A 15,043-nucleotide genomic window follows, 5' to 3' on the forward strand; every position below is an offset into this window, starting at 1 on the left:
TCTACATACCAAAGATGTAAGACCAAGGTCAAAAGACAACAAGGCATGGTAAAGTGTTTATAGTAAAAAAAATTAAGGTCACAAGAAGATCACCACAATACAGGACACTCCATCTCATCATTATACATCCTCATTCTAAAGATGCAATAGCTATGTACAAAAAAAGAAAAAAAAGCATATGGCCTATCAAAAATACATTTATTTGACCTTGAGGTCAAATTACAAGGTCACATGAAGGTCTTCATGATATGTGACACTTTACCTCATGCTTATACTCTAACATGCAAAATATTTAAGCTCTGGGTCAAAAGACAAGAAAACCATGCCCAAAATATGCCAGTAAAATATTACACAATATACAAATGAGTCAAGCGGTAACCAAAATTTTCATTTGATTCTTCATAAGAAATGTTGCTCCTACATTGTAGTTTTACTCCAGTATTATATTTGGGGTAATATGGGTAATTGATTCTCAATAGGCTGTAATGGTAACGTTTTCTTATGTAGCTCAGTCCTTTTCGTAACATTGGATGATATGCATAATGGGTCATTTTAAAGCTGAGACACTTACACAAATGTAGTGCTATTTTCGGGATTGCAAGTGTGATTCGTTTTGCTCATCGGATACATTTTTTAACAATATACAGTCAGGATGATTTAGGCCAAATTTTGTTATGTTTGACCCAGTTGTTTCAGAGGAAAACAATTGTATAAAAGTTAACTGAGGACGACGGACGACGGACGCCAAGTGATGAGATAAGTTCACTTGACCTTTTTGTGTCAGGTGAGCTAAAATAAATTTGATGGTATGAAGCCCATTGAAATTTCTAACAATAATTTAGTATGTAAATATTCAGTTATGTAACGCCTTACGAAAATGTAAAACAAAATTTGATTTCTTCATGTGTATAGTAATAGTATGCGTATTAAAAAACAAAGATAGATGATCTCAAAAACCAAAACTAAGGAAGTTAAAAAAAAATATCAATATGTAATACATATGCATGTCACTGTGTTTGCAATACTCTCAAATACTTTAAGTTAGCGTACCCAGATATGGTAATACTAAAGGAAATAAGAAAATAATAACACTTATCAAATGTACTTTACAAGTAGAGGAAGAAAATATGTGCAGAGTTTGCAATTGGTTCTGTTAAGATATTTGATCATTTCTATTTCATCTACTTAAAAACTTGGATTTGGGAAAATTGAGATCTATGGACATCTATCTATTGACTAATTTAAGTTGACCTTCAGTTTGTTGTTTTTGTCGATAATGTATTTGTATTCCCTTTTTATAGGATTGCTTCGTACCATCTACTTTTGAAACAAAAGGTTTATTTATATAGATTGTGTAAACAACAAATGACGGAAACCAATGTATATTTTACCTTTTCGGAAAGCATCCATAACTTCATGTAGGTTTCGAAAGGGGAAAACATGTATTTTGCAATCAGCAAACTTTATGTTTTTACAAAGAACTGGTACACAAATAACATTTTTGTTTTTGTGTACTTGACACATACAATATCTATTATTATGCTTCTATGTTGAGCGACCGATAATTATAATTTTGAAATTGTTCTTAATGGAACATTACATTTGTGAGGATATCTTCAGCTCAATGGGTAAAGCTGGGGTATTGGAACGATTTATAAAACACATAACCTTAACTTCAGTTCTCCGTTGACACATACATGTATATTAATTATCAAGGAACTAACATTCCAATATTTAGGAACGGAGAATAATACAAAGCATGTCAGTACCAAAGCTTCCTACTGAACTAATGGTAGTATTTTACCCCCATGCTGAGGAATCAAGCCCATAACAGCTAACAAAAACAATGCTTAATAAATAAGCTACGTCCGAAGCGGTTTTCCTTGATTAACATGAAAGCAAAAAAATATAATTGAATGCACAGAATGTATAAATACTGAAAAGAGTAGGAGCTACATGAAAAAAAAATATATCAAAGAATATAAAAATATATTGTTGTGTCAACTTTGTCTTCAGCAGTTGGGACCTTAGATTTTTAATAATTTCTAAATTTCTGAACAAAGAATTTAAATCAGGAACAATATCGCTGGAAGCAAAACGATTACTTTTAGTTGAAAAATAAGTCTAAGATACATATTTGTTGTTCTTTTGCTTAGGAACTTTCCGTATCGAATTTTCCTCGGAGTTAAGTATTTTAATGAATTTACCTATTGCACCAGGTGACGGAATGAGAGTACACATACCCGTTCATATCCTATGATTTGTTAACAATATTTAAATCCTATGTATGTCTTATAATTTGTGTTCGATTAGGTAGGTTTATGTAATGTATCCGGGTTTTTTCTGTAAGTATTTAATACTTCAGTTCTATCATTTATATCTTTTATAAGGTCATTTTATGAAATTTAGTGTTTCCAAAAGTATGAGTTATTCTAAATAATAGGGATGTTCTTGTCCCGAGCAGGAAACCCTAGCCGTATTGGGGACAGCTTTTTTACCTTTTGGTCCTCGGTGCTGTTCAACTTTGTACTTGTTTTGGCCTTCGAACTTTTGTATCTGGGCGTCACTGGTTGGTCTTGTGTGGGCGAGACTCACTTCTGGCGTATTGAATTTTAAACCTGGTGCCTTTTGTTAGCTATTATTTGTGCGCTTCTTTGTCCAATATGTTCTCCTATTTATTTGTATTGTAGTCCTGTGATGTTATGTTATCATTTTAATGTTGTGTTTAACATTGCCATTAAGGAGGGAGGTTTGGCATGTCACAAAACCAGGTTCAACCCACCATCTTTTTCTTTAAAAAATGTCCTGTACCAAGTCAGTAATATGGCCCTTATCGATTGTAGTTCATTTCCTTGTGTGTTGCATTTTAGCGTTGTGTTACTGTTGTGTCGTTTGTTTCCTCTCATGATTGAGTGTGAATTTTCATTACTATAAGACGTGTCACGGTACTTTTCTATCCAAAATTCATGTATTTAGATTTGATGTGATATTTGCTATTCATATCGGATTTTGTCTAACGCTTAGTTCGTTTCTGTGTGTGTTACATTTTATTGTTTTGTCGTTGTATTTAATGCGTTTCCCTCGGTTTTAGTTTGTAACCCGGATTTGTTTTTTTCTATCGATTTATAAGTTTCGAACAACGGTAAACTACTGCTACCTTTATTTATAGGTTGATGATAACATAGACGGGGATAATACGATATTAGACTATACAAGACTCAGCAATATTGAGTTGGAAATTAATGTACACGGGTACCCGGTAGAAGAACGGAACCGTTGGGGTGTTTTATTTCAGGTGAATTACTTTCACTAATTAACCAATGTCATGCTTTCATGGATATATACATATCTTTACGTCAAACATTTTATATTCATTTATTATCTCACATTGAAGTTACTAATGGAACCATGGTCTAGTCGAATATGAGATTGCTGTGAGACTGCTTAGTGTAGTGAAGGGTGGATAACATATATCTTGCAAGATCTGCATAGGATTAACAATTTACAGGTGTAATAGTATGACCAGACAAAAAAATGAATCTAATTTATGTTAACAGAACAATCTAGTAAGTGATAATCAACGATGCTTTTATTTGTTATACACAGAACCTTATATATGCAATTAACTCAGGTGTCTATTTTTTTTTGTATAGGCGACAAGAATATATCACTGTTAATTTGAATGCATTGTACAAGGCTGTGAAACGCACACAAAGATTTCACCAGTCCAAGTCTGGATCATAACCCTTTGCGAAATGATCGCGAATTTCGGTAGCTGTTTCAAATTGTCCAATAATTTACTTAATATTTGTAGATTTTGACTACCTTCAAATAAACATCTGGTGTCACCAGTTTAAAAGCTATCAGTAAGACCTTAACTTTGTTTTTAAAGATAAGATATAAAGAAAACTCTGTAGTATTCTAGTTCAATCGACAAGTAATCTTATTGCCGGTAATTTTCTTTGTAAGATTTCTCCGTCAAGTTAACAACTGTGAATGTGCTGTCAGAGACGAACACATATCTCAAATTCTGCAACGCCTTGGTAAGCATATTTTAGGTTGTACCTTAATTAATATTAGTGATTGGTTGATAATTCATAAGTGATGCCTATAAATCTTTTAATATATTTACAGAACCCTCAACAACATAGATAGTTGAGTGAATAAGCAAGTTAAGTTATAGATACACCTTCGAAATAAAGATGTCTAATTAACTGGCATGTTTTTGATATATAAATTCCCACAAAATCAGAAGTACGTAATATATATCTTGTTCTTAAATTTTCAATAACCTTAAAGTCATAAGAAACGAGTGACCGGTGAAAAATATTGTTCTTCCAATTCTTAAACCAATGCATACAAACATCATAAACTTAGTCTTCTGTGCTCGAATTTATCATTTTTTTCGTGTAAATATCGTATTATCGTCAATTTTTTTTTTCAATCGGTCAGTGTTGTTGTGAAAATATGGCAGGTAATTAAAGTTCGTGTTTTAAAGCCGAAGTTTAACGATTGTCACCTGTTTGTCAACAATTGACGAAAAATAAACAAAAAAGCATGGAAATTGAGCACGTGTTTAACATGTAAATTCAGATAATAGTTTATTTTAAGGACATCCATGCGTATTGTGGTCACCGGATTTTTACGAGATGGGTCACACTGAGGTCATCTTGCATACGGAAAATATATCGGGGGAATTGCTTGCTGGAAGGAAGCAATTCAAATAAAGTAAACTTCTTCTAAATATGAATAAATTAAAGAATTTTCTTCAGAAAAAAGTATATGTACATTAGTTTTACAATAAAAACTATCCATTGAGTTATAAAAAACATATGCAATATTTTTTTTGAATTTGAGGTTTCTTATGACTTTAAACTATTGCATAAATTGGTGGTCTTTTTCAACACTGAAGTTCTTAGCTATCGATATGCAATCAATTGTAAAAGACTGTCATAAATAAGGGAATGGTTGATAATTTATAAATGATGCCTATAAATCTTTTAATATATTTACAGAACCCTCAACAACATAAATAGTTGAGTGAATAAGCAAGTTAAGTTATAGATACACCTTCGAAATAAAGATGTCTTATTAACTGGCATGTTATTGATATATAAATTCCCACAAAAACAGAAGTACGTAATATATATCTTGTTCTTAAATTTTCATTAACCTTAAACTATTGTATAAATTGGTGGTCTTTTTCAACACTGAAGTTCTTAGCTATCGATATGCAATCAATTGTTAAAGACTGTCATAAAGACACAATTTATAATCACAACGCATACAATGTTTTCTTAGTCAGAAGGATCTTCGACACTGATTTTCTAGTCGTGTGGACTATTCAATAGTTTGACGAATAGATAATGTCTTTTTTACCTATAAAGTGCACATTAATTTATTATATAAGTAGTTAAGACTTAAAATTGCTGGTGTAGAAGCGATATAACCGTTTCAACTATTTAATCTAAACTATACAATTTACTTTAATTCGTTAGTTCTGTCAAGGGTCTTTTATATTTTGAAAACATCAAGCTTTTTTATTGGGTTAATTGAATATGTTAACAATAATCATATTATAATACATTTGACCTTACTTGTATACGCTAGACAATTCCTATCTTATAAATATCCAGTGTCCTTGATTACAAATGCGCTATACGCTTCTCGGTTTGTTTTAGTTAAACCTAACAAATCATAATTATTTAAAAAAAAACAAGACATACCTTAACTTACATATGATGCTTTTGGTCAGGAATTATGTTCAAAAAGTGTAAGGTTCATCTATAATTCTAAATTTTACAGATAGTCTTGAAAAGAACGTTGAACATCTCCAAAAAGAAAACATAGCTTCAAAGGACGAAAACCGAAAACTAAGATGTTCTTCCAAACCTGTAAATACACAGAAATTTAAAAAGCTTGATGATCCTGCAGGACAGACCATGAATAGTTATCTAAAATCAATGACAGAGAGTGAAATTCCACACAGACAAAAAGAACGGAACTTTATCTCGAGATAATAACACTGAAATAGCCAATACAATTCAGTTGATAGAGGATAAACGTGTTTACAAACGACTATTACTAAGCAATACTCGTGAGTATACTCAATCAAAAGAGTTAGTGTAAAAAACAAAAAGCTGCTACAGTGCTTTCGCTGAAAATGTGGACATATATACATGGCATAATGAGGCTTATAGTGTAAGGAGGTTGTGTTCTACCAAAACAATATTAACAATGTCGACCAATTCGTCTTAGAAATTTTCCAACATCGATTTCCGTTAATCAGTTGTAAGATTTTTCGCTCGGCCCAAAGTCATACCAATACATTGAACATTGATCGTCCATTAATCATCTGGAAGAAAAATAGAGATTTGTATGAATTTCGCTCTATAAAAAGTACATAAAAAATATCGAACTCTGAAGAATATTTAAAACGGATAGTCCCTAATCACATGACAAATTAAAAAGCTCAAACGCATCAAACGCATGGATAACAACTGTCTTATACCCGACTTGATACAAGAATTTCTTATGTAGAAAATGATGGAGTGAACCTCGTTTTATAGCTAACTAAACATCTCACTTGAATGACAGTCGCATACAATGCAATTATAACGAAAATGATGGTAAAGCAAAACAAACAGTCATAATAGGTCACATATGCTGAAAAGGGTTAATTGCAAATTTACTCCGTTAATCGATTAGACTTTACCTTTCGATGAGAGCTGAATATTGGAAGTTATTGCTTTATCCATTCGGTAGCTAGCTTTTAATTATTCGAAGTTAAATCTTTGTACATATACTCTTGTAATTGCACTAACTCAACTTATCTTTCATTGACCACTGCTTCCATTTTATACAAATCAAAAATATTGATAATAAAAAAATCTATTTAAATAACCATGCATAAGGATATAAGACCTTCTTTTCAGAAACATTTCTTTCAGAATGAAAAAAATCAAAATGACTTATGATTTTTTTGGATGGCTTCATATTTATATTTTTATAGTACCAACACCTATGACTACATAGACAAAGATTGCCTTTCTTGCATATCTGTCCAAAATTATTGGTAGCCTTGGAAGTCATCAACCTATAGAATACGACCAAGTGTTGTTGAATGACGGGAATGGTTTCGATGTACGCCATGGACATTTTACTGCTCCAACTACTGGAGTATAATTATGTCTTATCAGTCAGCATTTACACAGAGAGTCATGTCGAAATATTTTTAGATCTGGTTAGCAATGGTAATCTTGTAATTTCTTTCTATCCGGATGGCAGAACTGACCATGCTTCTCAAACCAAAACGTTTCCGATGCTTCTTAAAGAAGGAGACATGGTCTGGTTACGCGCTGCACAAGGAACGAAAGGTCGCCAGTTGTATGGAATTAAAAGCTATCTTCTTAACTCGTTTTGTGGATATCTGCTTTATTCAACATAACACGTCATTAAAAAATATTTAAAAATATAGCGTCTTCATTGACAGTGATTGTTTTAGTACATTCATAAATATGATAGCTATAGCGCATTATTTATCGTGTTGTGATGGAGCGATTTGATGGTTTGAATGATTTTGATTTACTAACAAAAAAGAAAAATTTCCCTCAAAATGAACTTACATTGTATTTTGCGATTTATCTAGTTTGTCATCATCTACGGACGGTCATGCTTATCTTACTAATGAAATATGTAATCAAAATCATAAAGGAGATACACACAAGATTTTTTCGGGGCTACACAATATACATCGAATGATTTCTTATTTCTAATAGATAATCGATGAATACCCCATTTCCTTTCTTTGTATGTTATGGAGGATATCCCATATCCTTGATTTGTGTTATGGATGGATACCCGTATTCTTTCTTTGTTTGTCATGGACGGATACCGAATCTATATTCTTTCTTTGTTTGTCATGGACGGATACCGAATCTATATTCTTTCTTTGTGTGTCATGGATGATTACCCATATTCTTTCTTTGTGTGTTATGAACGGATACCCCATATCCTTTCTTTGTGTGTTATGAACGGATACTTCATATCCTTTCTTTGTGTGTTATGAACGGATACTCCATATCCTTTCTTTGTGTGTTATGAACGGATACTTCATATCCTTTCTTTGTGTGTTATGAACGGATACTCCATATCCTTTCTTAGTGTGTTATGGATGGATACTTCATATCCTTTCTTAGTGTGTTATGGATGGATACTTCATATCCTTTCTTTGTGTGTTATGAACGGATACTCCATATCCTTTCTTTGTGTGTTATGAACGGATACTCCATATCCTTTCTTTGTGTGTTATGAACGGATACTTCATATCCTTTCTTTGTGTGTTATGAACGGATACTCCATATCCTTTCTTAGTGTGTTATGGATGGATACTTCATATCCTTTCTTAGTGTGTTATGGATGGATACTTCATATCCTTTCTTTGTGTGTTATGAACGGATACTTCATATCCTTTCTTTGTGTGTTATGAACGGATACTCCATATCCTTTCTTAGTGTGTTATGGATGGATACCCCATATTATTTCTTTTTGTGTTATGGATGGATACCCCATTTCCAATATTTGATATAATACGTCATCGTAGACAAACTCATTTCATAACTCACATGTATATGATCAATTTTACCATTCCAAATCCATGGTTTAAAAGCAAAGAGAGATACTCTAGTGAAGGTTTAAGATTAGCTACTCTGATGACGCAAAATAATATATATCTGGGGATTTTAACAATACTTTTAAGTTTGATATCTTTCACCTCTTCTTCGTAATTATGAATTGGGTCACAGGTCAGAAAAAAGATGTGTTTACGAATTAATAAAAAACACTGGAGGAAAAGCGAAGACTTTTAAAAGAACGAACAAGAACGTCACGTTTTAAATCTAGGCGACACTGTAACATAAAACAACTGATGTAATGGCCAACTTTTTAATGATCTTTAATACGACGAAAACAGTTTCACTAGTGGAATTACAGAACAATGGTAAAGCGGCAAACATATTATGCCTGACTTCAGGATATCCATACATATATTAACTTTTGAGTCAAAAACGTGTTCTTATCTTCTTGTTGTAGAAGAACTGGAGAAACTTTGGTATATGACGTATAGATATTGAGACCTTGTCCATCAGCAAAATAACATCAATGTAGTTACCCTTTAGAGCCTTTTATTAAGATGGCATTTATAAAGAGTCATATAACAAAAATATCAAGCTACAAATAAAATTAAAAACGGAAATTCCTTTATCAAATGGAAAAAATCAAAAGTTCAAATACGTCAACTAATGGAGAAATATCGTAAAGCACGAGTTAAAGTGGCGGATTGAATCTGTTTCTTGAATAGATTTTTATCCTTTCTTTTCAAACTTTTGCAGAAAGTTGTGATCTGTATATGTGAAGTCATCAGACATGACGTTACAATAGGTAATTTCAAAAGTAACTAAGTAAAATTTTACGTCTTAATTAAATTTTGACCAATCATTTGCAGAGAGCAGATATTTCACAAGTGAGGAGAAACATTTTTCTCACACCGATCCAAAAAATGTGAAAATAACACAACAATTAGTGAAACCTGGATTTTTAGAAACCTCTGACTTGTATGACAGTCGCATAAAATTCCATTATATTGAAAAAAATGTATAAGCAAGACAAACAGCATTGCCATTGGGGTAAATGACAAAAGATACAAGAAAAACGGGAAAATACTGACATAAATATAACAGAGCACAATTTAATGGCCTATTATCGAAGAAAAAATGTTATTTGTGGAATTACAGTGAATACAAGAGTACAGCGGCAAACATGTTATGCTGGATTTTAGGGCTTCCAAACAAATATTCACTTTCGAATCCAGGACGTGTTCTAACCCAAACCATATCTCCTTTCTGTAGAACAACTGGAAAAACTTTGGTCTGTGATGTATACATATTGCCACCACGCCCATCCGCATGTAGAATGTCAATCTGGATACCATTTACCACAATATCTAGTGCAACCTGTTTAGATGGCTCTGCAAACCCACTGAATGAAAACAGATACAACCCATTAAGTGGAGATATGAAATGTCCATGTCGGGCGTCATACGCATTGCCTACGTTTAATGGAACATTGTCATATTCAACTATCTGGTGTACTCCTAGGCTACTAATTGGTTTAGACGTGTATGCTCTGAATGCAACGTGTTGTACAGCATCTGGAGCTGGACCTGAAACATAACAATATTTGTAAACAAAATATCGTCCTATTAAGTGTAAAGAATAATCGTGCAATTTGTTTCAACGTACAAATTTTAAAAAATACACCAAAACTAAGTAACTATTTTGTATTAAATATTTACTACTTTCTGGTATGTCGTTTCAGACCGGGTGCGAATAAGCGGTGTATCACAACGAGAAACGATATTTACTTTTTTCATTGTAGCTTAGGTAGCCAATACAAAGTTCAGAGGAAAACTAGTCTGAGTTGTTGTAATGAATATGATTGTTTTCCCCAAAGCATAATATTCGAATATCAACAATATCCTTACATTTAAACAGATTTAGACTAAATGAGCTGGCATTGGAATAACAGCCAAAATACATAATTAATGCTAAACATACTGCCCAATAAAAGCCTCTTTTTGAAATCTTTCCCAATTGAGTCAATCCCTGATTTTATATTGACATCTTGTTGGATATCTCTCGGTTTGACCATCCTTAAACTCTGGTTTGGTGTTGTTACCAAAGTGTTATTACTGGATGAACGTTTTTGATTTCCTTGCATTTTGAAATTTGTTTTACCATCTGCACCACAGACGGTACTCAAACACATGTGTAAAACTGTTCTGGTGTGGTCGTTTTCCTTTTTAAGATCGTAATTTTCCTTCTCTAAACGCTCCATCCTCTTTTCAAGAAAATCTATTAAACAATAAAAAATAAACCGATTATTCATCATGTATCTCAAAATACATACTTATCTTCGCTGATAGTAAAATAATTTCAAAAAAGTTTTGTATCACTTTACAGGGGCCTTGTTCTTCTTAAATGCTTGAAATTAATTTGAGTATATCATTATATCATTAGTTGGAGCAAAGTGTTTTGCAGAATTGGTATAATGATATAGGAAGATGTGGTATGAGTGCTAAATATTAACCATAGCGCAATAACGGGATGTATAAGTACCAAGCACATAACATAGATATAACCAACAAATGTACAGAAACGACATCAAGTTTTTTTTATATTCCAATGTGTACTTTAATAATGTACCCATTTTATAATGGATTTGTTTCTTCGACATTAAGAATCTCTATTATGTCTAAATATAACTTTTTAATAATTTTTAAATATTAACTAACGTTTCCGCCCAAAATCAAACCTTGAAATATATAACAATGTGTTTGTGTATTTGTATTTCCACTTATAAGATAATTACTAAACTCAATCTCGAAAATGTGCTATCTTCTTCCCTAAAACTTGATATCCCGATAATATTTTTTTGCATGCACTAGGTCGATGCCGCTGCTGTTGGAGGTTTCGACCTGACAGTTTCACCAGTCCAGTTGTCAGTACTTTTGTGTTGACACGAATTGTCATAGATTTGGTCATAATTATAAATCAACAGTTTAAAACAAATCTTTCAATTGTTCTAAATACTAAGGATGTTCTACCCTAGAAATAGACCACTTTAGCTGTATTGTGCAATACTTCTCAATGTTCTTCATTTTGGTACAGTTGTTTTGCATTTTTTGCATTTTTTATTTCGAGCATCACATGGTGAGGCCTTTGTAAACGAAACGCCGTCTGGTGTATAAAATTTGAATCTTGGTATTTATTGATATATTTATATTTCTTGGTACATGATACAATTGACCTAAGGAAGAACAATTTATATAATTTTTTTAATTTTTTTTAAATAACTTGCGTGTAATGTACATGTACATACCGTGATGTGTTTTGTGTTATGAAGAACGTTATTGGTAGTTAAGGTCGTTATAAACCTCCCTCGTCGTGTTAACAAATTATTTGCAAAATTAAGGAATGGAGGTCAGAACAACATGTATATAAACTCAGACGCATCTTATGTTAGGACGTCCTAAACATATCCTATGTGCGAAATCCTAAATAGTTAAAGTAATTGTTTGATAAAACATTTATTAGAGACGAAACCAATTAATAAATTTGTTTACAAAATTTTGTAATAACAAGTATTTAATGAAAATAAAATGCATGATTTCAAATGTAGTTATAAAATAAAATCAAAATAGGATTTTGATATAAACTGTAAAAAAAGTTGCTTTCTTTAAAAAAAGAAATGCAATCGTAAACCCAAATGCTTGTTTGGCATTATATATAAGAAAATTGTTTAATAAAGACGTATTGTTTTATATTACTTTTGTTGTATAAGAATTAGAAACTGACATTGATTGTTAACTTAATATAACACCGGCGTCACACATCAACGTATAGCTCCGACGTACGTCGGCCGTGGTAAAAAATCATGCACGCTACCAATACGCTAGTAATTTTGGATGCATTCAACCTGTCAATCATATCTGTATCGTGTGCACAACGAGCTTAAAGCGTGTGTTGGGCGTGCGAGAAGCATACCTAAGCGTTTATCTGGCGTTCAGGTGACGAATGTTGGCGTATGTCAGGCGTATATCTAACGTAGATGGAATGTACGCTACGAAGGAAAAAGTATATAGAACGTATTTGAGACGTGTCCCGGTCATATCTGGAACGATAATCCGTGCTTTCGGAGTTTCTGGAACATGATGGGGTGTTTGTTTTAGTTAAAGTCTAACGATTTTGAAGCGTATACAACGTGTCCTTACCGTGTCTCAAACTTATCTGTAGCGTTTTCAAAGCCCTTATAGCGTGTTTATTTTGTGCGTGCATCGTACAGGTGTACGCTTGACACACGCTTGAGCTGATTGAGTTTTTTTATGCTCCATAAAAAATTTTCTCTAGTAAAAGCGTTCACCAAGCGTATACCTTTGCATTTCGACGTACTTAAAACTTATGCAACGCACGTTAAACGCTTGCTTAAGCGTTCCTCTGGCGAGCAACTTAGTTACGTATACGGACTTTACGCCGACCATGTTAAGTCTGCTAAAATTGCATGCATGATTAATTTTAAGGTTATCAGTCGTAATTAAAGTGGCACATTTGATTCATTGTTTAATTGCTTGAAGTATTATTTCTTACATCTGCATGGTCAAATGTATTATGTTAAATATATTTTAGATTTAGATTTCAGGGTTTTTTTTCCATTTTGAATACCTACATGTACATGTACTTATCAGACACATTTTTATGACGAAAAGGATCCAGAAGTTATGTGACCTCATAGTTTTAATAAAAAGTAAATAATGTTGCAATATTTAAACAAAGAGAATAACCTTAAATTTGCAATTTAAATGAAAATAAAAACGGAAATATACTTTCATAATTTTTAACGTTGTTTTCAATAAACGATATTATATTTTGAAAAATCCGCGTTTTTAACACCTATTCGAGGCACATATTTTAGATTATGTATACACGTCTTTGTCTATCATAGACGTAAAATTTCAAGAAAGTGCAAGAAAGACTTCCTTTTAATTTCAGTATGAAAAAAAATAGCCTGCTTTGTACATCATGTACATATTCCCTAGACCCGTAATCTTAAATGAAATGATAATAATTATTAATACTTCTTTTATAGATTTTAGTTAACAAATCTCGTTTCGAATATAAATCGTATTGCTTACATGAAATCTTATCTTATATCTTTACACAGCTGGTTTCAACGTTTGACTCTAATTAAAATAACTACGCATATATTGAAAGTAAATATTAGCAGCTTGTAATTGCGTGCAAGGAAGTATTCAAATAATAATTAAAGTAGCTTTCGTCATTATAAATTATGCATCATATGTAACAAATCTCTATAGCAACTTTAAGATGCTCATGCTTATTCAACAGGTCAATTAATAAGCTATTGTGAATGTATATGCAAGGTGGCCATGGAAAGAACAGATGTATTCAGAATAATATCCGGTGTTCCGAAAGACTACGGACAGCGTCCAATATACGCAACAATTTGTTTTGAAATGAGAATATTGAATTCGTAGTGTCATCGTATCGTAAACACACGAAGTTCAAAGTTTAAAATCATGCACAATTTCTTTATACGAGTTAATAACCGATGGTGTGTCTCTTTTCACGTTCATCTTCACGTAAACAAATGAGAAAAAAGCATGCACAAAGTTAGGATGAAGATATGATGATCTTAAGACACCTAATTAGGTGTCCTTAAACTAGGACGAAAATATGATATATCCTAAGTTAAGAGAGCTTCGAGAACACGACTTAGGACAAAGACTTGTCATAAGATGGTCTTAGGACACGTCCTAATCCTAAGATAGCTTCCAGGACTAATTTTTTTTATATACGCCAGACGCGCGTTTCGTCTACAAAAGACTCATCAGTGACGCTCGAATCCAATAAAGTTTAAAAGGCCAAATTAAGTATGTAACTTACCAAGTCGTTGTAAAATAACATCATTCGCAGTATCTGTAGTAAGTGCATTACAGCATTTATGCCATATTTGGAAAACACACACAAGAATAACAAACAATTTAATCATGTTAGTATGTCTGATCGTCTTCCAATTTTCAGAGATAACCGAATAACTGATTTCAGTTGATAAGGAAGACAAGGTAAACAAGACCGAATTAAAATTTCCGAATGTTGTATGTGATTATCCATTATTTGTGTAGCGTTGGTGAACCGTCCACCCCCTCATTCAAAAAAAACAAAGTATAAATCAAAACAATAGTTACACAAAGAAGAAAACCCAAAATAACAAAACTCCAAGGAAAATTTAAAACAGAAAGTCCTTCCTACATTGTATGGCAGAAAAAAAACCCAAAATCTAACGAATAGAAAACATCTGTATTATTCCTGAGTGCGATTCTACACCAGAGTTGATGTTAATCTAGCCATTCGGTCACAGGACTTAAAATATTTCAATCCTTTTTTGGTTGAATTAACACACACCAATA

This window comes from Mytilus galloprovincialis, chromosome 13, assembly GCF_965363235.1.
Source record: "Mytilus galloprovincialis chromosome 13, xbMytGall1.hap1.1, whole genome shotgun sequence".
NCBI classification, from domain to species: domain Eukaryota; kingdom Metazoa; phylum Mollusca; class Bivalvia; order Mytilida; family Mytilidae; genus Mytilus; species Mytilus galloprovincialis.